Consider the following 20,962-nt stretch of genomic DNA (forward strand, 5'->3'; position numbering starts at 1 on the left):
ATGTCCCTCCTGGCCCACCTGGCCCATGAGCTGCTCCAGCAGAGCTAGACAACATCAGCACCAACACAGATACAGAGCAGACGGAGCCCCAGATGGGACGGCCCGCCCGAGATCACAGCCTGCTAACGGCCACGCCCCCGTCCCCACCCCAGGCTCTGTGGGCTGGAGCCCCCTCTCCTGCGCTCAGCTTGAGGTCAGCAGTGCAGCTCCAACCTACTTTCTTGCTCTGTTTCTGTGATTTTGGAATACAGATTCCTGCCACAGATTCCTGCCCTGCTTGGAAGCATGGGCCTGAAATGGTACATTACAGTGCACGGAAAACCCACAGTCTTGGTTTAAACACACATTTGGAGAATAAATGCAAAGCAAGAATGTGAAACCATTTCAAATGTCACCCAAGAGTGAACTGTGCAAAGAGGATGAAGAAATGAGACAAGCGGTTTCCTGTTAGAGATATACCTTCTCTCTGCCCCATTCAATTTTTGCTTTTTCTTGCTACACAACTGCTACTCCCTGCCACACCCCTAGACACTTGGAGGTGACAGATGGAGGGAACAATGGAGATGATTAGGAACTGGGTTGCTGGAAGGTGGGGAGGCAAGCACATAGAGAATCAGAATCCAAGGGTACAAAGGTACAATAAGCACATGCCCTGCCCCAGGGCCTTTGCACGTGCCCCTCCCTCTACCTAGAACATGTTCTCAAGGTGGAACCCACAGGGCTTGCTCCTTCACTGCATTCATTCTTCTGCCCAGCTGCCCTCCTAGGAGAGGCCTTCCCTGATCACCCCAAGACAGTCTCGCTGTCACTATCCCTTTGCTCGGCTGCATTTTCCTTCATAGCCTTAATCAGAAAAATGACACTCCATTGTATACTGAATTCCGTCTTTGTCTGTCTCCTCCCCACCAGGAGGGCAGGAACTTCACCTCACTGCTGTGTTCCCCCCGTGCTGAGAACAGCGTTAGGGTCTCAACAAATATGTGTGGACTGACAGCAGAGTGAAAAGTGCTCCAAGCTCAGGGAGCAGAGGTTCATTCTGGTGTGGGCACAGTGAAAATGAGGGAACTTGGTCATTTCCGGGCCTCAGTGTTCTCATATGGTGAACAGGATGATTCCAATGACAACCTCAACCAGCCTGGCCCATGAACGGCCGGCCACAGTACCCTGCTCAGAGCAGGTGCCCTCTGAACTCTGGACCTTGTGTCTTGAGGTTTCCTCTCCTAGCTGAGCTCTGCTTGTCCCCGCCCGAGCAGATCAGCCATCCTCAGGGAGAGGAAGTCAGGGCCCAGCCTACAGATTTCCTTTGGCTTCTGCAAAAACAGCAAAACCAAAAACACTACAAAACCACACTGTGTATCTGCACAGGGCTCAGAGCCGTGGCCAGCAGGTGTGAGTCCTGCCTGCTGGGCTCCTCTGTGGCAGGAACAGAACGCAGAGCACACAGCTCATGAGCAGGCACCTAGCCCCGCTGTGGGGTCCACAGGTCTGGTTCCCAAGATCCTGGAGCCTCCGTCTGACCTCCCTGGAACAGTAGGATGGCCTCTGTCGGCCACGGGAGGCTCATTCCTGAGCCCACGTGTGCATCTGGCTCTGGGTTTGTCCTGACCAGGGTATGCATGGAGGATAGGGTGGTTTTTATCAAATGCCACCCCCTTCTCAGTCCTCTGCCCCCATGGCTCTTCCCTGTCAAGAAGGAATCTGCATGAGCATCATCGAAGGCTCCCCGATGCCCCAGCTGGGAAACCACAGCCAAGGGCCAGCCTTGGCTGCCCTTGGTCCATAACCCACTGTACAGATGGGCAAGCTGAGGCCCCGTGAAGAGGAGGGCCTTGGCAAAGTCCACACAGTGTGATGTGGCAGAACCAGACCTAGAACCAGCTTTCCGGACTCCTGGACAAGGACAATGGCCGTTAGATTGTGGTTTTCATATCTTCTTTAAACTGAATCTCACCCAGGCAACAAGTAGCTACGGAAACTCAGCTTTTCCGGTTGATCCAAGGGTGGGGACTGCTGGCCCAGCTGCTGGGCCGCCTCACCACCCCTAAGGGGGTTTTAAAACCAAAGCCCTTCACAGACCACACCCACTGTCCACTCTAGTAGCCTGTGAATGACACACTCACTTCCACCCCGACTCCAGGGTTTTCTTGGAGGACTTTGGAGACCAAATCAGGTAGTTTATTTGTGGTCATGTTACTAAATGGGGCTTGTTCATTCTCAAAGGTTTTTCAAAACTGAGTTCTAGGAAATCTTCTGAAAAGGAAGAGAGAAGGGTTCAAGGATGAGAAAGAGGAGATGGAAGAAAGGGGATGTGAGAAGCAGCAGGACGAGGAGAAAGTGGATATGGTCGGAGCCACAGTGAGGATGCAGGAGAGAGGCTGGTGGAGAGCATTAGCACCCAGTGGGTGCCTATCTGCATGTGGGGTGGAGGTGCTGGGGGCCTCCAGGCTGGACCCACCTCCACGCCTGCCCTGCCTTCCTTCCCACCACCAAGTCAAGGGTCCTGCTTTTGGAATCACAAAGAAAGACCCATTCATCTCCAAAATAGTCTATAGATACAGTCTGTGCATAGAGTATCTGCTCTTTATAACGGGGTTATAACGCATTTCTTATTTGCACGTGTTGGCTACTTGCTGATGCATTTGAATGTGGCAAAAAGGGGAAACGCTTAGTTAACCAAGACTTTTCTATGATTAGACACACATCCCTATCCCTGAACATTGCACGACCGCGTGAGATTAGAAAGGACTGCCTTCTAATCACCCTGTAGGTACGAAGAGCCTACTGTGCTCTGGATGCTGTAGAAGGCATCGGAAGAAATATGACAATAACCAAGTCACAGGCCTCCCACGCTTGGGTGGAGGAGGACGGTCATTTCAGCATGGTTTAAGGCACAGAAAACAAGGCGATTAAGAGTACAGATTCTGGCGTCAAAGAGAGCTGGGTTCAAATCCCAGCTCTGCAACTTACCGGCTATGTGACCTCTGGGGAGTTCCTTAACCTCTCTGAGCCTCAGTTTCTGCATCTGAAAAATAGAAGAAAATACTCAGTCTTAAGGAGAGGGAGTGAAGATCTAACGAGAGTGCCTGCCTTCTACTCAGCTCACACACAGAGTAAATACTGACTGCTGATGAGAAGAGGCATGCCGCGGTGTGGGGAGGGAACAGCGGTCACCTACAGAGCCCTGCGGGGAGTCAGGGGACCTGAATGTGCAGGCTTTCTGCTCCGAACTGTAAATGAAATCTCCGTGCTGCCTGATCACCGTGACCGCTTCCTGCTCTAGACAGAAGACAGAGGAGGGCGTATTCCGATCCTGAGACCTCTGTGTGCCCCACACTGAGCTAAGATTCTTCACGTGTGGTTTAACCTCCCAGCCTCCGACAGGACAGAGGAGGAAACTGGGGCTCATCGGGTGGAGCCCAGTGGGGTCAGAGAGGGGCTGGAAACCTGTCTGTCGGGTCGAAGCCCTTCTCTACCCAGAGGACAGAGGGCAGACGGGAGCAGGTGGCGCCTGCAACCGAATTCGTGGCAAGTCCCAGATCACATGTGGGGTGGGAGGGGGTCTGACTCGGGAATATTCTAACTGGCAGCCAACAGCTGCGCGTTTTGCATTTGCGAAGGGAGAGAGAACTTGAATCTGAGAATTAGGAGGTGTCATTGCTATTTTAGCACTTTTCCCTAAACGTGGAGTAGGGGAGGGGCCCTCCGTAAACCACAAGGACGACATGCTATGGTATTATTATTATTAATAAGCCTGCGGGCTTGCAGCTGCTTCAGCCACATGCTGTCTTAGCTCTTGTCCCCTGCGAGGTGTGCAAAATGCTCCTGCCCCTGGGGGTGGCGATGAAAACGACTTTCTGAATGGTCAGGACCTCCGGGTCCTCTTTCTCTCCCCCTCATCTGAGCACACCCGCGACCGTGGACCTGAGCTGGCTGACCTCTGCCCGTCAATAATGGATGACCTGTGGACATTAGTATCACATAGCACCCGCCCCGGCCAGCAGGAGGGAGCCGCTGCCCAGGATGTGCCCAACCTGCCTCTGACTCTCCATGGAAACAACAGGAAAGGAGGATTTTTTTTGGTTTTTTATTGAAGTATATCTGATTTACAGTGTTGTGTTAGTTTCAGGTGTACAGCACAGTGATTCAGTGATATATACATATTCTTTTTCAGCTTCTTTTCCCTTATAGATTATTACAAAATACTGAGTATAATCCCCTGTGCTATACAGTAGGTCCTTGTTGGATATCTATTTTATATATATTAGTGCATATATATTAATCCCAAACTCCTAATTTATCCCTCCCCCCTTCCCTTTTGGTAACCATAAGTTTGCTTTCTAGGTCTGTGGGTCTATTTCTGTTTTGCAAATAAGTTCATTTGTATCTTTTTTTTCTAGATTCCGCATGTAAGCGATATCATATGATATTTGTCTTTCTCTTTCTGACTTACTTCACTTAGTGTGATGATAATCTCTAAGTCCATCCATGTTGCTGCAAATGGCATTATTTTATTCTTTTTCGTGGCTGAGTAATATCCGCTGTGTGTGTGTGTGTGTGTGTGTGTGTGTGTGTGTGTGTGTGTGTGTGTGTATAAAAATAACATGTAAAAATAACATCTTCTTTATCCATTCACCTGTCGATGGACATTTAGGTTGCTTCCGTGTCTTGTATTGTCAATTCATTGCTATGAACTTTGGGGTGCATGTATCTTTTCAAATATTACAATTTTCTCTGGATATACATCCAGAAAGGAGGAATTTTTAAAAATCATCAAATAGTTTAATTAAAAGTAATTACTTTCCAGAACAAGCAGCACGTATTGCTTGTACCCCTTCTCCCACCACATGCAGGGAGCTACGGGAGACACAGTCCATAATTAACGTCAGGTGAGCCTCAAGGCCATACATGCAGTGGCAAGGGGCACGGGCTGTGAAGCCACACTGCCAGCTCTGTCACTGCTGGCTGTGCCTCCTTCAGTGAGTCACTTACCCTCAGTTTCCTCATCTGTAAACTAGGAACATTGAGACTGCCTACCTCCTTGGGTTGCTGAGAAGATTAAGAAGGTCAATGTATATACAGTGACAAGGAGAAAGTGCTCTCTAAGGACCAAACTACCATCATCATCACCATGATGTCATCATCACCATATCATCATCATAATTATATCATCATCATCATGTCATCATCACCATCATCATCACCATCATCATCATCATCATCATCACCATCACCATCATCATCACCATCATCATCACCATCACCATCATCGTCATCATCACCATCATCACCATCATCATCACCATCATCACCATCATCATCACCATCATCACCATCATCATCACCACCATCATCAACACCATCATCATCAACACCATCATCATCATCACCATCATCATCACCATCATCACCATCATCATCACCATCACCATCATCATCACCATCATCACCATCATCTCATCATCATCATCGTCTGCTCTTGGCCAGATGCTGCACATCACATGAGAAGTGTCACTGCTCCCATTTCCCAGATGAGGAAACTGAGCCTGAGATAAGATAGCACACACTGAATTATTCATCATGCCAATAATTAATTAGCAATGAGCTGGGAGGAGGCCCAGAACTTTCACCTGGTACTCTCTTCTCCATGACACTGCTGGTCTGAGCACATCAGGCAGAGGGCTTGGAAAGGCCGGCTGTCCCCATGTCCTTTAACCTCTTCATCCCCAGGCAATAGCGCCATCTGCTAAATAAACATCCTCGGACACAGTCCTTCCTAAGCAAGGCCAGAAGTGGGCAAGGTAACATGAATGAGGAAAGAGAAATGAACACGGGGTTTTTGAGTGTTGCCATGGAACCCCAAGAGGTCATTCCGAGCTCGTGGTTCTGTGTCAGAAACTTCCCCGGACCCAAAGCAGTGAGAATAAGTTCTCCTGATGCCCGTCCATGCCCAGCCCTGTCACATTGTGGTGCTTTGCTGGTGGGGGGCAGTATCTGTGGGAGGGAGTTTAGAGAATTATGGCCACCTTGGAGTTTATAACAACATCGTCGTAAAAAAGGATCTCTCTGAGTCTACCCTGGCTCTGAACATTGCCTAACTACCTTGGTATAAGCACAAAGGCCACGAAAAATCTGCTGAGATTTTGCTGACAAACCCACTCTGTCTAATGTGAGGGATCCTGGTTGGCCTGAGACCATCACTTGTCCACACAGCAGGCTCACAGCACAGCCAGGAGCACAGCCCAGGGCCTCCTAACCCTGGGTGGCTCCTGTCAGCTGCCTCAGACTTCACGGTAGGATCCCCAAAATACATTTTCTGAGCACCTAGTGTGTGCCAGGAATTGGAACAGAGGCCAAGGATTTAAAGATAAATGGAATGAGAGATATCTACACAGGGGAATGCCCAAAACGTGGGACAAACTACCACCAAGTACTCCCAGCAGCCTGGCACCTATTCAGTGCTCCCAAGCCAGACGCCCTAAGTGCCTGGCCCATCACATTCACAACAGCCCTACAGAATAAGGCACTGAGTGGTATCTCCCCACCAAATACATATGCTAAAGCCCTAACCTCCAATGTGACTGAATTTGGAGACAGGGCCTTTAGAGAGGGAATTAAGGTTAAGTGAGGTCATAAAGGTGGGACCCTAAGCTGACAGGACTGGTGTCCTTATAAGACGTGCACACACAGAAGGAAGGCTGTGTGAGAACACCATGAGAAGGTGGCCAGAAAGAGAGGCCTCGCCAGAAACCAACCCTGGCAGCACCTTGATCTTGGACTCTGAGCCTCCAAAACTGTGCAAAAAAAATACATTTCTTTCATCTAAGCCACCCAGTTTGTGATACTCTGTTACGGCGGCCCTTGGAGGCTAATCCAGGGCTATAACTGTCATCCCCATTTTGCAGATGAGGAAGTTGAGGCACAAGGAGGTGACGGACCACACTGAAGGCCACACAACTACTAAGAGGTAGAGTCAGACGTCAGACCCACGCATCTGGCTGCAGAGCCCAATGGTTTACGGCCAATTGTATTATGCAAACATCGTTCCCCTCTCTTTGCCCCCAACCCCTCACCGTGGGGGACCCTAACTCCCTGCTCCACCGACGCTGGGTTTGGCCATGTCCCTTGCTTTGGCCAATAGAGTGTGAGCAGACGTGCTCCGTGTGCCACCCCTGAGCAGGAGGTTTAAATTTGATTGTGTGGCTCGCTCCATTCTGGCGTGAGCACAGCGTGTCCTAGACGGTGACCACCTTCAGCCCGGGCCTCTGACCGAGAGAACTCAAGGAACACGGCTGAGCCGCAGTCACCCTGCCGTTGATCACAGTCTGCCTGTGATGTGAACAGGAAATAAGCATGTGTTGTGCGGCACTGAGATTCGGGGACTCTTTGTTAGGCAGCACCATACACGGTTCCTTTTGCAATTATCCAGACTCCTCCCAACAAACATTCCATTTGGAAGGACTGAGTAGGTGGTCTGGAGACTTCCAACCCAGGCTCTGCCATTCACCAGCTTTGTGGCTTTGGATAAGCCACTTCACTTCTCCGAGCCTCTGTTTTCTCATCTGCAAAATGGGCATAATAACAGCACCCCGCCCCCCACCCCGACCCCGATCCTGGGGTTGTTGCAGGGACTCAGTGAGAGATGTTAGAAAGTTCTCAGCACAGCGTCTGACATAGTAGGTGCTCGTACGGTTGGTAAGCGGGATGGTGGTGTGAGGTATTAAGTCGGAAGGTGGACGGGACTGGATTCGAATCAAGTGGTCCTCTTTTCAGCACATCCTTACAGCAAGGCCTCCCTCCATGTCGATCGGGTGGAAGTCTGCATTCTACAGGAGCGGGCGGGGCCGGTTCCACTCAAGAAGGCAGCAGGAAGCAGGCTGCGCGAGGAACCGGGAGGCACGTGGTTCTCGCAAAGGCAAAGCTGGGCTCTCCCCAGCCCAGAGTCAAGAAAGCCTGGACAGGAAGGAAGGCTGGGAAAGCACTTTGAGGGTCTGGCTCCTCTTCTCCCCCCTCCAGTCCCACTTCACAGATGAGAAACTGAACCTGGGAAGGGGGAGTGTCTTCCCCAGGGTCCCACAGCCACTTAGCATCGGAACTTGGAATAGAACCTTGGTCTCCTGAGATGAGCGTCACTCCTCCGCCTCCTGCTTTTCTACGAGGAAACGTGGCTCATTCCTTCCGCTGGCTCGGAAGGCAAATGTCAAGTTTCTCTATCTCTGTGGGTGGATTTACCAAAACTCAACATAACTCAACAAGCTTTTCTCTGAGTCACTTCAAAATATCTCCCTTGTCTTTCAGGGAGAGTCGATCTCATTCACGTGCTCCATGGATCCTGGAATGGGAAGTGGGGTGGTCAACTGTGAACTCAACGCAGGGCATAAAGGAGGAGTTGGTGGGCACTGGATTTGGTTTGGGGTCTTTGTTTGTTGGTCTGCTTTCCCCCAAGCCTTGCGATTGGCAGTAGGGGGAGAGCGGGTGCGGGAAGGTACAGAATCCGCTCTTCAGAGCTGCTGGTCCAGAGTACGTGAGACAGGATGCTGTACGTTAGAGAAGAGACAGGAAAGGTGAGCACAGGCTGTGCTAGACAGGGAGGGCTTCGGGGAAGAGGTGAGCCTGGCACTGGTTCTAGAAAGACGGGGAGAATAAGACAAGGTAGAGGAGAAAAAGAATTCCAGAGTCTTGTGGGGTAAAGTTTTGAAAGAGAGCAAGGAGGACAAACATCCCACTTTTGTGTTTTTGTTTTTCTTCACAGGGCCGGGGGCAGAGCTGATAATGAGTAATCGGTAGAATCCATGATCTGAACATTCAGGGAGCATCACTGGAGTGTGCCTCAGTTTATCCATCTGCAAAATGGGGAAACTGCAGCCAACTGTATAGGCTTCTGGAGGGTAGAGATGGATGAAACCCACGTGGGACATCCCAGAGGAGGCCCTGCAAGTGGTCTAGAGTTACACTGCCCAGCACAGCAGTCACTGTTGAAAGGCAATTCTTCATGGGTCTTCTGCACGTCTATGTGTCTTTGGGGCAGAAGCAACGACAGCTTCTGTTCTGGACTATCTTTTCAAGGATGCAGAGGGAATGGAAGATAGAGGTAGTGTGTCTCTCTGGAGCAGAGCCCAGGTCTGCTTACCATCCAGTATCATAATAAAGACTATTTTTTATTAGTAATAAAGTTGGGTAGGTTTGCTTGCAGACCATTAGAAAAGATCATGGATCTCATCTACAAAGCAAAGCCATGGGACTTGGGAAGCAAGTAAATGATACAAACTAAAGCTCAGACTGCCTTCTGTGTGTGCTATGAGTAATACAGTCCTTCGTGTCTGATCCAGGAAGCTCACGTCTTCTGCCAGCATCTCCCAACAGGCTGATTTGTTAGCTTACAAGTAGAATAACATCTCAAGATTTTCAATTCTTCACAGCCACTGGCCACACGTGGCTATTTTTAATTAAAATGAAATAAAATGTAAAATACAGTTCTTCAGTTGCGACAACCATATTTCAAGCACTTAATAGCCTCGTATGGTTAGCAGGGACTGGACAGGACAGATGGGGGCCATTCCCATCACTGGGAAAGCTCTATGAAGAGCACTGATCTAAGACATAAGGGCACAGGGTATGGGGCCGGACCAGCTTGGGTTCAATCCTTGCTTCTGCAATTTCTGGCTCTGAGACTTTCAGCAAGTTATTTCAGCTGAGTTCCCTTTCCTTGTCTGTAAGGCAAGAAAAACAGGGCTGACCTAAGGGTTCTTATGAGGATTCCGCAAGACAGCACATACAAAGTGTGCAGTCCAGCCTGCTGAGGGGGTCCCTAAACAGGAACTAATAATTTAGATATTGAGCAAATGCCACTTCCCCTTCACACTACAGTGGCAGGCGGTGGCAGGCAACACTGAGTGGTGCGAATGAACAGGAAGCAAGGTGACAAACACAGACAGGCCTAGGAAGTCAAGCCCAAAGGTTTAGCCTGAGGGCAAGTGGGAGCCTCAGAAGATTGTAGGCAGAGGGAGGCCTCGTCTCTGCCCACCCAAGCTCATGGAGGCAGTGTGGGAGGGGAAAGGTCACAGGCTGTGGTCTAGAAGACATGGCTGGGATTCTGCCACTGTCCCTCTCGAGCTGGGAGGCCCTGGGCAAGTACTTTATCTCAAGAGCCTTGGCTTTCACCTTGCAGATGCTGGCATTGTAAGCCCCACCTCGTGGGGTTGGTGGGAGAGGTAAATGAGATAACACACTTAAAGCTTCTAGAACAGATCCTGGCGCATAGCAGGCACACTAAGAAAGGAAAATCCATTACTTTCTTCTCTGAGCTGGCCGAGAGGACAGGCAGGAAACCTGAGTGGCCTGGAGGGGCAGAGGGTGGTAACCAGGAGCTGCTGGCCTTTCCTCGGGTAGCAGATTACTCGCAGTGACCCTCAGAGACACCTCACCTGGAAAGGCAGGTCGCAGGTTTGAATTCCCTCAGCTGGGGTCAGGCTACGTGGAAGGGGCCGCCAGGTCCCTGGAGAGTGGCCGCTCTTGGCGTCCAGTCCAGAGAGCCTCTTCTGAGCCGCTAACACCCCTCAGCTGTTGTGTCTCTTGCTGCTAGCAGCTGCCCCTTCCTCCAGAGGACTGCCCTGGCCAGACAGGAGCTGCCTCGCCCAAGAGGTGACCCCCTCTGGCCCCCGCCACCCTGGGCTGCCCCCAGACTATGACAGAGGGAATCGGGGCTGCACGAAGCTGACCCTCTTTGCCTCCACGTGGAACCAGTCCTGTGGTGGGTGCCCTGTAGGCTCCGGGGTCCCGTGGGGTCAGGCTGAGTGTTGACTCCAGCTGAGATACCTCCTTACCCAGCCTCTCTCCTCCCCCTGCCCTGTCCAGCCTCTCTCACCACCTTCTGGAAGCCACAGGCACCAAACCCCTGCCTCGGGCTCTGCGGGGAGGGAACTGGGCCCCCTGCGTGAGGCTGGTCTGAGCAGTGACCGTCAGGAAGAGAAAGCCTCAAAGTGAAGCACTCGCTCTCAAGTTCAGAGAGCTTTTTCCAGAGTACGGAGGCTCCCCGACCACCGTCTGGTCCAGACTCTTGGCTTTACACCAAGCAGCAGAAGCCATCGGTCACTTAGCAAAGACTGACTGGGGCCCAGAACGTGCTGGGCTCTGTTCTGGGTGCTGGTGACACCACGGTGAACAAGGAAACAGCCTTCTCCTCTGGAAGGTTAGGCATCAAATCAAACAGAGCAGATCACGGGAAACACTTCAGCAGCAAAGTCGAGGGGGTGGCGTGACAGTGGATGACAAGGAAGGTGCCACTGGGGTAAACTCCAAGCTGAGCTCCTGAACGAGTCGGCCGTGCAAAGGCAGGGGCGAGGAGACCAGAGTTCAGGCGGAGGGGAGAGTCCGTGCAAGGTGGTACAGCAGAAACGAGCTATGCATATCCAGCCCAAAGGCCAGCGCGGTGCAAGCACACTGGCTAAGGGATAATTTTACAGGATGGGGTCAGAGAGGGAAGCAGGGCCTGATCATGCGGCCCCGGGAGGGCAGTGGCTTGTCACCCAGCAAATTAGCAAAGGCAAGAGACTCTTCACGACCCCCTTCCTAGTCTCCCCCTCTGGGTGAGCTCTGTCCTTGGAAACCAGCGGCACACCAGTCCCACTGGGGTTCCCCAGGCCGAGCCCGTCTCTCACGTCGAATATTTCAAAACCAGAGATTAAGACTCGTGAGTAAGCCAATTAGCGGCCTTTGGAACATCACCTCCACTTTCCAAAGTGTTTCTCTGGGCTTTCATGTGAAGGCACCCAGCAGACACGAGACTGATAAATATTTCATCGTCCTTCATTTCCTCTCACATCAAATGAAGGGGCGGCGGAAGGCGTGGGGAGGACCTGCTGGAGAGATGAGTCAGGGCAGAGCACGGATGGGCTTTTGGAGTGGGGGCAGCTGCATGTCCTTCCTGCTGCTCGCTTGCTGGGCAACCTGCAGCCAGTGCTGAAAGCATCCGGCGCCTCCGTGTCCTCCTCTGGAAAATAAGAGTGCTGGGAACCGTGAGAGAGTGGACTGAAGGCGGCTCACACGCTGGGCACACGCTGAGGACAGGTGACAGTCACGTGACTGCGCTCAGGTCCTCCTCTGCCCAGGGCGCCCACCCCAGCTGGGAGCAGCACGGGGACACGGGGAAATGTCCATCATGGGGAAAGGCCAGGGCATGGCGTAGAAATCTGAGGACGCCTGTCTCCAGTGCATCCTTCCTGAGTCCTCACACTGCGTGATTCACGCAAATAACCGCTGACCTTTTCAAACAAGACTTTAAGGGATAAACGGAAGTGCTTGTTGCCACAGCAGATAGAGGGCAAAGAAAGGAAATCCTTGTCATTTCCCTGTTTAAGTCTCCAGCCTTATTATCCAACGCCTGAATTAAATCCCTCTGATATACTTGTACATTTTGGCAGTAAATACTCATCTCAGGGGTTTTAAAAGATCGACAAACACATTGTGAAAATTCTCATCAAGCCGAAGCTTGCTAAGGACGGAAAAGCAAGGTTATCCGGGCTTAGAACGTGCGTTAAGAGTGTATGGAGACGTAGATACGCATGAAATCTGCAGTCCCTGTGCAAGATTAACATATGGAATTGTTCTGGAGCGTCTAATAACACAGAAGCGTGACTGTCTTTAATGAGCACCTACTATCTGCCCGGCACTTTCCATACAACAGAACATTCACTAACTACTTGGATGTGCACCGTTTCAAACAGTTTATGTGGATAAAGCCATTCAATCTTCCAAACAGCCTAGTATTAGGTACCTTATTGTCACCCCATGTTTAGGCTAGCACAGAGAGGTGAAGTCACTCATGCAAAGGTCACACAGCGAGTAGATGGTAGAGTCGGTACCAGAATCCAGATTGCCGGGCTCCGGAGCTGACGCCAACAGTGACAAACTATCCTAAGGTAGCTCCCCTCCTCTTAGCTACAGACCTTGACAGTGACATATCATCATTTCCATTCTTAAGGGAAGTCCATCAAGTTGCAGAAGGAGAAGGGCTTCTCCCAGGTCACAGGCCAGATATGAGTCAACTCAGGGACAGTCCAAGTCCCAAGTCTCATTTCTGCAGTGTGTCCTGAGGCTAACCAAGTCAGGGGTGGGTGGGAAGTAAGCTGGGAGGAAAGGAAGACAAAGCCATTTGGCCTCTTCAAATTCAGAGAACCAAATGCATCTCCCTATTTGCCCTTTGCCAAACCAGTTTGGGTTTTCAAGTGAATAATTAAGATTCTTAACAGGAAATCTGTATCTTAGGCACAGCACTGGGTATGAGGACATCTTAAATAGGACCAGAAGAAAAGGCTGGAGGAGTCTCCTTTCGCTTAGTATAAAAGTCGCACATGATTCTTTAAGATCAGGCTGACAACCCAGTCCATGGAAGGGTCCAGACTGGGGAAGGGACCGGTGGCTTCTGCGGAAGTAGGGGGTCCTCACTTGGGGTCCTATTGCCAAGGACTGGCTGGTAGACTGGACAGGTCTCTCAGAACATGACGGGCCCAGTAACCCCTGAGAACACAGTTTTCAAGGTCAGGGAGAAGCACAGAATGAGGACAGCGCCGTCCCCACGTCAGCCACCCCTGCTCGGAGGTCCCACCAGGCCCCCAGGCTCTGGCTTTCCCTCTGCCTGCATCAGTGCCCCGCCCACCTCTCCTGCTGGGGACCTAAGACTGACCAAGATGCAGGTCGATGCCAGCACGTCCAGGATGCCTCATCCAGAACCACCTGTTTATACCACTTTTGAGTACTTTTTTCTTCTTTTTTTTGTTTGTTTTTGCATTTTATCTTGGAATGGAGAAGGTCCATGCTTAGTGTAAAACTCCATATTTACATCAAGGAAAAGGCTGAACACACAAGAAATGTAAACTTCTCTAAGGCAAGGGTTGGTAAACTACAGCCTGCAGGCTGGCCACCTGCTTTTATAAATAAAGTTTTATTGGAACACCATTGTGCACATTCATTTCTGTATTGTCGATGGCTGCTTTTGTGCTCCAAGGGCATAGAGTTGAGTAGTTGTAACAGAGACTGTACGGCTCTCAAAGCCTAAAATGTTTACTACCTGTCCCTTTATATAAAAAGATGGCTTTTTTTTTTTGATCCCTGACCTATGGGACCAAATGCCTTGAACTATTTTTTTTTTTTTTAAAGGGGAAGGGACATAAAAGGCAAATCAGCACAAAAGGAAGGCAGGTGACCCATCAACTATCAAGAACATTTCAACTTCACTACTAACCGAAGTCATTCAAACAGCAAAGAGAAGCCATTTCTTACATATCAGAATCTCAAGGATGCCGACCCCTGACCCCTAGTTCCCTCTTTGCATGACCCCTCCTGCCCTGCACAGCACACTCCCAGGCAACCCACAGTTGACTAACTGTGGTTTCGGGCTCACACACATGCTCAGAGTGGACCAGCGCTGCCTGCACTAGCTCAGCATCACCCTGGGAGCACGATGCACAGAGTAGAGGCGCCCTCCGAGCTGTGGGAGAGGAATGAAGGGGCAGCATCAGGAGGTATAAGAGCCACCTGGTCGCTTTCCTCCCTTCCAGCTGCTGCCCAGTCTCCTTCTGGTGAGTCCCTCTCCTCCGCGAGCCCTCCATGGGATGGTCAACACCACGACATGAGTACAGGGGTCCCTGGAGACTCCTCAGGCTTCTGCATTCTGGGGCAGTGAGATTCGCTCCTGGGGCCCTGACCTCTGAGCACGTGAGCGAGGCTGGAAGGAATGCGGGGGCAAGGTTCTGAATTCCTGGGGCACTAGGTGGAGACATGGGGTCCAGACCTCACGTGGGTTTGCCTGCTAAGACCCTGCCTTTCTAGTCCGGGGCTCAGGGCCTTCTCTTCAATCCTGTGGCTCGCCCACAGTTTCATAAAGAGAGGGAGGCCACGCTGCTCATTTCCACACGGGCCCCTCCGCCAATCCAAAGCCCTACTGGCAAAATCCATCTCCCTCTCACTATGCAGCCAACCCTACTCACGCCTCACAGCCCAGATGACCTACCCTCCCTTCCTTAACGTTTTTCGGGGTGATCCAGCCTCCTCCTCCCCACAGTCCTCTTCATTGTCTGGACCTCTCGTTCCCCCACCCACAGTCCTGGTCTCACTAGAAGGGCCTGTCTCAGAGAGTGAGCTCCTTGCCACCACCCTGGGGGAGAACACCCATCATGAAAGGGCAGGCAGCTCGCCCTCCCTCCAGAGACCCACACCCACTCCTGGAGTCCTCGGCCACCTCTCTCTGCTTCACCCTCACGTGTTCACCCCTGCCCTCTCTGTTCCCATCCTGCTAACCCAATATCTGTGCTTGAACTCTCCAAGTTCATTCTGCCTCCGGGCCTTTGCACTTGCTGACTGTGCTGACTCCTTCTCCTCCTTCCTTTCCCAGCTCAAATGCCACCCTTTGGGGAGAAGGAATAGAAGGGAAAAAGTAGTTCACGTTTCTCTAGCCTTTTTGTTGGCAATTTAGATCCATCCACTTGATTACACTCTCATAATAGCTCTGTGACAGCGGCAGGGCCACAGTGATGAACACGGGCAGCCCAGTGTCAGAGCTGGGTCATCGTGAACTGGACTGCTATTCACTCTCAACTCCAAGCTCGAGTTCATTTCCCTAAGCCATGTGTCTGACCACAAACGAGAGAAGACACCCCCACTCCGCCTGAGACTTCACAGGCAGACTCTAAGGATGCCAGTTCAAGGGCAGTCAGACTCCAGGCATTCAGTCGAAGACACCCTTTACAAAGAGGCCAGAGCTGATCTCTGCACCCTCACAGCTGAAAGTGTTAGTTCAGCAAATGCACAAACAGCTCTCCTGTCAGCAGGGGGCGCCCTGGCATTCGTGCCCCACTGCATGCCAACCGTTTCCTGCCGAATGACAAGTCAGAATTTGCCCTGTGCCACACTCTTGGTCAGGCTTTCACCGAAACCATTCCAGGGTTGTTTCTGGCAACACAGTCGCTGGACAATCCCATGGAGGAGGGCCCAGAAGCCCGGCCCTACCCCAGACTCTGCCATTACCAGCTGTGTGACTTGGAGCTGGTCCCTTTCCTTCCCTGGGCTTCGGTTCCTGCCTTGGCAAAAGGTGGGGTTAGGAGACCACTGGGATGTTGGACCTCGCTTTACGTCCCTCGGCGTCACTACCTCCCCAGGAACCTTTGGCAAGTTCCCAAACTCTGAACCTCAGTTTCCCAATCAGTCAAACGTTGTACTAAATCAGAAGATACGGCAAAAGCTGTTTAACAAACCGATTCTGTCTGTGCCATACAGCCATTCACAAAACTCTGAATTAGCTATAATTGTCAAAAATCAGAAAGCTTTACATAAAAATCTGGACCTCAAGCTTCTTTTGCTAAAGAAGGGGAAAGCCAGGAACCCTGGGCTCCCATTCCCCAATCCCCACGGCGGAGCAGCAGCCGTCTCCTTTGGTCAGAACCTGGTCGGTTTTCTAGTTTGTTGCAGGCCCCACTATTCCCTATTGTCTTCCTAGGTCTCTTTATCTGTTCATATCACCCAGCTGGTCCCTATGAACCTAGGGGACTGTGACTCCTGGACTGGAGGTCCTAAAGGTCTCCGCTGCTCCTGCTCCTGCCATACCCTGGGGTAGAGAGTGGAGGGCCGCCCAGATTGAGGCTGAGACCTCCAGGGCTTCCTCCCACTGCCTGGCTGAAGGGAGAGGCCCTGCCTCTGCTAGGATTCCAACGCCCGGGTCAGCGGAAAGATGATAGCCTCTGGAACGCACCTACCAGCCATCAGTCAGGCCATGTGGAGCTCCCTGTGGCCACTGCAGCCTCCTATAATTACCTGCAGTGTGTAATAAAGCCCTATTTAGGAACCTGAGAAAGGACCCCACAAGGAGAACTGTTTCCTGGATAAGTTCCTGATCACAGAATTTCAGGGTTGCAAGCGACTTTAAAAAAGCATCTAGACCCACCATCTGATGCTTAAATCTCCTCCAGAGAGGCTGACAAGATTCATTCCGGGTCTTACTATTTGCCCGGCACCGTCAGGAGCTGAAAATACAAAAAAAGCAGCAAATGCAACCTCAACTGCGAGTCCTCCCAGGCTGTGGAGGCCAGTCTGGCAAACAGACAGTGAGGACGCAGGATGGCACGGGCTTTCACACCCAGCAGCTACCGGGAACTCGGCCATACTATTTGTCAAACACTCTGCATAAATAATCTCAGCTACTTCTCAAGAAAACTCTCCCAGGAGGTGCTATTCTTTTTTTATTTCCTCAACTTTTTGTCTTACTCACAATATAACTACAACACGCACCACACTGACATTTTCTCCATCACGTTCTTACGCCTAGACAATCAACAAAACAAAAATCAAACTATGATTCGCGTAGGTTTGTCAGTTTCCATATGAAAATATTCCCATTACGGCTGATTTCAAGCTACAGGGAATTGGGAAGAGATATACAGTAGACAACGTTATATAGCGCTTACACAGACAGTAAAACAGACCTAAGTAACCCAGTAGCATAGATATTACTCATATGTACTAAAGCAATAACAAAGTGATGAATTTCAAGTATTTATTCAGGAGGTGCTATCCTTAACCTCTCGTTTGCAGGTGAGGACTCTGAGGCTCAGAGAGGTTAAGGCCTTTGGTCAAGGTTGCACAGCCTATAGGTGTTGGAGCAGGCCTTGATCCCAGCGATCTGAGACTCCAGAACTGGGTTTGTAAACACAACCTTAGTCTGCTATTCTGAACGGCAGCCTGGGGAGCAGAGAGGAGAGACTGGGGAGCAGCGCCTGCTGAGGGGACAAAAGTCTGTCCTGAATCCTGAAGGACACGCAGAAGACAGAGTAAGCCCGAGGTGGACGAAGGGCCAGGCTGAGGGCTGGGCCGGTGCAGAGGTCTGGGGCCTCATTAGTAATCAGAGAAATGCCAATAAAAACAGGATGAGACATCACTTGACACCTATTAGCTTGGCAAAAATCATCAGGCACTGCGATGCCAACTGTCGGCGGGTGGCTGCAGACGTGAGAACTCACGCCCTGCTGATAGGAAGGTGGACTCGGCAGCCGTCCTAGGACACCACCTGGCAGTACCGGGGCAAGTTACACATAGGCATCCTCTATGCCCCAGCAATTCCACTCCCGCCTATCCGAAGTGTTAAGGAATCTATCAAGCAAATTTTGGAACGTTCTTATGTATGTTAAAGGAAGATAAATTCTGGTTCACAAAGACTTTTTAAAGACATGGGGAAATGTTTCTGTTGTAAGGCCAAGGAGGCAGGAGGCGGGAAATACATGAGCTGAGAATAGAGCCACCTTGTAGGGAAACCCGGGAAGTGTCCGGGATTACATGCCAGGCATATTTAATTTAATAAATCAATGTGCTCAGGTCCTGTTACCTCTGACAGTCATGTTCTGGGAAGCTTTGATCTGATCTTTACATTTTCCCCCATTCATTCATTCATCCATTCATTCGTTCAATATTTATTTACTAAACACCTGTTAAATGTCAGGTAATGTGTCAAGAGGGAACAAAATGGATGAAGGGAGCTTAAGTTTTAGGCGCAAGAGAGAATCAACAAAGAAGTAAATGCGTAACACGTCAGATGTCCAGAGACCAGTGATGGAGAATAGAGGACGGGGCATGGGCAGAGAGTGCAGAGAGTGGGAGTGTGCACACGCAGCTGGACGGTTTTGTGTACTCTGCAGGGAACCCCGTCTCGCTGGAGGCAGCCCCCTACGCCAGCAGCACCAAAGCTTCTGTGTCCTGCCACGTCTGCTCTCCTAGGGCTCCTAGTTGTACCAGCTTCAGGTGAAACTTCATTTAGCTCCTGAGGACTTGAGCTGCTTCGAAGTCATCGAGAAGAGACACTGAGTCTGGTCCATCTGGTACCTTTCCTCTGAGTCGGGAACACATGGTTTCAGATCCTTTTTCAGCAAAAGCATGAGCCCCCTGCAGCAGAGGCACCGTCCCTGACAGCTCTGCTCACCACAGTCTCCAACAAGAGGACATTCACGTTCGGCATCAAAAGCCTAAACAAGTACTCAGCTTCCACCCTGGAGTCCCCTTCTAGGGATCTATTCCCGGAAATGGCTCAATGTGTGGACAGAGTTTTGTGCCCAAAGAGGTTTATCATCGTGTTATTTTTTTTTTCTTCCAGTCTTATTGAGATGGAATTGACATACAGCACTGTATAAGTTTAAGGTGTACAGCATCATGGTTTGACTTGCATACATCATGAAATGATTATAAGTTTCGTGAACATCCATCCTCTCACGCAGATACAAAATGAAAGAAACAGAAAATATTTTGTGATGAGAACTCAGGATTTAGTCTCTTAACAATTTTTATATATAACACACAGCAGTGTTAATTATATTAACCGTGTTGTACGTTCCATCCCTAGTACTTATCTTATAACCGGAAGTTTGTACCTTTTGGCCACCTACATCCAATTCTCCCTCCCTCACCTTCCCCTCTGGTAACCACAAATCTCATCTCTTTTTTATGGGTTTGTTTGTACGTTTGATTATTTTTGAAGTGTAATTGACCTACGGCACTATGTTAGTTCCCGGTGCACAACCTAGTGATTTTTTTCCATATATTTCAAATGATCACCACAGTAAGTCTAGTTATGATATGTCACCATGCAAAGATATTCTATCGTTACTGACTGTATTCCCCACACTGAATATTTCATACCTGTGACTCATTTATTTTGCAGCTGTAAGTTTCTACCTCTTACTCTCCCTCACCTATTTCTTTCCTCTCTTCCCCTCCTTCTCCTGTGGCAGCCACCTGTTCGTTCTCTGTATCTATAACTCTGTTTCTGTTTTGCTATATTTGTTCGTTTGTTTTGTTTTCTAGATTCCACATATATGTGAAACCATACAGTATTTGTCTTTCTCTGTCTGACTCATTTCATTTAAATAATACCCTCTAAGTATTACTGTAAATGGCAAGATTTCATTCGTTTTTTATGGCTGAGTAATATCCCATTGTGTGTGTATATATATATATATATATATATGTATATATATATGTATATATATATACATATATATACCACATCTTCTTTATCTTTATGTTATTTATTTATTTATATATTTATTAATTTTTATTTATTTATTTATATAAATAAATAAAATATCATGTTATTTTATATATATGTGTGTATATGTGTATATATATATATATATATATATATATATATATATATACACACACCACATCTTCTTTATCTTTATCATGTTATTTTTTTTTTTTTTTTTTTTTTTGCGGTACGCAGGCCTCTCACTGTTGTGGCCTCTCCCGTTGCGGAGCACAGGCTCCGGACGCGCAGGCCCAGAGGCCATGGCTCACAGGCCTAGCCGCTCTGCGGCATGTGGGATCTTCCCGGACCGGGGCACGAACCCGTCTCCCCTGCATCGGCAGGTGGACTCCCAACCACTGCGCCACCAGGGAAGCCCCATCATGTTATTTTTAACAGCAAAATGCCACAGAGCTCCAACACGCTCCACCGTAAGGAAATTACTAAGTGCATCATGGTACGAGCGAGTATCTGTTATACCATGGAAAAGTCTGCATCTTTAATAATGCTCATGCAGAATTTGAACAGGAGAAAACATCTGCTATACCGTTAAATTGTTAAAAGACAAAGGAAACAATATCAGAATCAGAATGACAGTTTTAACAATAGAGGAACCGAAAAACATACAGTGAAAGGAAATTCTCTAAAATACTAAGATAGGCACTTTCTGGGAGAAGTGGTTCTGTAGGATTTTTTATCTTCACACTCTTCTCTCTTTTCAGCATTTTCTTCAGTGATCATGACTACTTTTATGATCGTGAAATAAAACTACCAACACTCCCCAACCCTAAAAAATGGTGGTACCTTCAAAACGTTCTCTAGCCACCCGACGCGCAGCACCAGGACCTTTACCTAGCAATCTCCCAAGGCTGTGTTTAATGAGAAAGCCTCCTAGGATTTGGGATT

The 20,962-nt window shown here is 49.6% G+C and overlaps 1 protein-coding gene across 1 annotated transcript in view; it reads right to left on the reverse strand.

The window, feature by feature from the left end:
- The window catches only part of ST3GAL1 (ST3 beta-galactoside alpha-2,3-sialyltransferase 1), an 88,206-nt gene that overhangs the window by 39,971 nt on the left and 27,273 nt on the right, over nt 1-20,962 (reverse strand). The window contains exon 2 of the mRNA XM_082858915.1: nt 2,968-3,022. The gene's annotated coding sequence lies outside the window, so the exon portion shown is untranslated. The remainder of the gene's footprint in view (nt 1-2,967; nt 3,023-20,962) is intronic.

The sequence above is a fragment of the Leucopleurus acutus genome, assembly GCF_964270905.1.
Source record: "Leucopleurus acutus genome assembly, chromosome: 17".
Lineage (NCBI taxonomy): Eukaryota > Metazoa > Chordata > Mammalia > Artiodactyla > Delphinidae > Leucopleurus > Leucopleurus acutus.